A 2,760-nucleotide genomic window follows, 5' to 3' on the forward strand; every position below is an offset into this window, starting at 1 on the left:
ACCTGGGTTGCAGGGGGGCGGGGAAGCATCTGAGACAAGGTCACGCACACACACGTGTGAACACATGCATGTGTGCACTCTGAAACATGCCTGCACATATCACAGCAGAGCCGTATGTGCACTAATCCTCCAGCACACACATCCACACGCCTCCTTGCAGACAGCTACACACACACATACAAAGGCATAAACACAGAAACACTTGTGCACACATATCAGCAGAGGTGTACATACACTCACCCCCCAGCACATAGACCTTCTTGCTGATAGGTATACACATACACCCCCCTCCAACATGTGACCACATGCATGTACATACACAGAAACACGTGTGCACTTACCTGGGCAGAAACATGCACTCATCCACCCCCATACATATGTATACATGCCTTCTTGCAGACAGGTACACACACATGCACATGCAAACATGTCAACACAGAAATACCTATGCATACATCTCAGCAGAGGCATACATGCACTCACTACCCCCCCCCCGGGACACACAGGCATGTGCACATGCCTCTTAGCACACAGGTACATACACACACACACACACTCTGCTTAGCTTTCTTCCAGATACATGTATACATGCAGACAACATATGTGCACAGACACATATTGCTTAACTTCCTTCGCCCCCTCCACACACACACACTCTGCTTAGCTTTCTTCCAGATACGTGGGTGCATGGATACAACATATGTACACACACATGCTGCTTAACTTCCTTCCAGACACATACATACACATGCACACTCTAGATTTCTTCCAGATACACATGTACATATGCATGACACGCAGGCGCGCACACACACGCACACATTGCTCAGCTTTCTTTTGGGCTTTCCGGCACTTCGGTACCAATGATTTACGAGCCCTCGAGCTCTGCTCTCAGCTCTCCCACACATACTAAGCAGGGTCAACATGTGCATGGGAGCCCTGCGAGCAGGCTGCGGGCAGGAGAGCTAGTGAGCATCGGTGGTGCTCTGCCCTTGGAGGGGTGTTGACGGCCAGTGCCGCAAGGCTCATTAGCTTGTGTCCGAGCCATTACCCCAAGGCCCTGAGCACACGGGGGGCATTACTGGGCACCGCCTGTCATCGCTGCTGTGCGCCGTCCTGAGGCGTCCCATCAGCTCGCCCCCCGGGTGCCTTCCTGCCCCACTGCAGAGGGGACTGCAATGCGGGCAGGCACTGTCAGCGCAGCAGTGATCGATGTGAATATGGTGTGATGGCAAGAGCCAGCAACATTAGGCTTGGGCACTGTCCCCCCCACTGGGCCACATACCACCATGCTCCTCCCAGCACCCCCTATTATAACAGCGTCCAGTGCTGCCATCCTCCGTGGAGATACCTGGGCACTGAACACATGCACCCTCGTGCTCTGCTCTCCTCATGTGAAACTACGCTTGGGCAGGGAGTATGTGCATGTGTCCACATCTCTGGGTAAGCATGCACCTCAGCACAGGCATGCTTGTATGTGCACCTTTGTGTGTGTAGGCACTGGCCTGCAGGGTTGTGTGCATGCATAGGCATGTGTGGACACCTCTGTGTATACATGTATGCATGTAGGTGTGTGCACATGTGTGCGCCCATGCGCACCTCTTTGGGTATACATGCACGCATGCAGGTGCGTGCATATGTGCATGCATGTGCGTGTGTGTGCGCACGTGCCTCTTTGGGTATACATGTATGCATCCAGGTGTGTGTGCATATGTGCTCATCTTTGCATATACATGCACACATGCAGGGATATGCATAGGCACACAGGGGTGCGTGCACACATCTTTGTGCATACATGTATTCAAGTATACATGTGTGGCTATGGGTTGCCACACTAACCAAGACAGAGGGTGATGTGCAGGCTGGAGTGGCAAAGTGACCCCTGCCTCAGCCCTGGAGACCCCCCGCCATCCTCCCAGGCAGAGCGAGGGGCACCAACCCACCCGCAGGGCAGAGCAGGGCTGGTTGATCTGCTCAGCACTGCTCCATCCACAGAGGACATGCTCATGGGCGCTCAGAGCACCCAGCTCCTCCCTCAGCTCAGCGCCACGTCCCCAGGACAGCACGTGCCCAGCACCGTGGGGGACTCAACAGCACAGCACCGTGGGGGTAGGGACACGGCAGCAGCACTCAGGGCCAGGACCAGCACCTCCCACATGACTGCCCCCTGCACTGCCCAGCGCCACTCTGCAGGCACGTGGGAGCAGGACTGGCATGTGCTGAGCTCACCCCGTCTCAGGGTCACCGGGCAGTGGTCTCCGTCCCCCACGGACATTGCACTGCTGCTCCCAGATCCTTTTCCCACAGCCGGATTTGGCCCTGCTGGCTGTAGCCAGGCAAAGCCACGGTCCCGCCCGCTGAGGACTGGCTCCGTGGCCCAGGAACCCCTACGCTGGGCACAGATCAGCCCTGCCCCAGTGGGGCGGTGGGGGAGGACGGACCCAGTCTTGTAAACAGAACTTTATTGGCAGGGGAAGTCCAGAGTGATACAGAGAAGAGGTTACCACTGTAGCATGCACAGCCTGCACAGGTCAAAGGGGAAAGGTCACGGGGGCACAGGTCACATCGGATTGGACCGCTTGCTCGGTAATGCTCAGCTTCCCGGAGGGCTGCATGCCTGCGACCGTATTTACAGAGGGGCAGCGGAGGCCTCAGCCTGCCCCCGGCTCCCATCCCCCCCGCCGGGCCTGGTGCCCCCGCCCCCTCCAGCTGGCAGCCCGTGGGGCCAGCGGGCATCGGGGGCGCTTTGGCCGGCATGGC

The sequence above is a fragment of the Gavialis gangeticus genome, unplaced genomic scaffold, assembly GCF_001723915.1.
Source record: "Gavialis gangeticus isolate Ggan-Ray unplaced genomic scaffold, GavGan_comp1, whole genome shotgun sequence".
In the NCBI taxonomy this organism is placed as follows: Eukaryota; Metazoa; Chordata; order Crocodylia; family Gavialidae; genus Gavialis; species Gavialis gangeticus.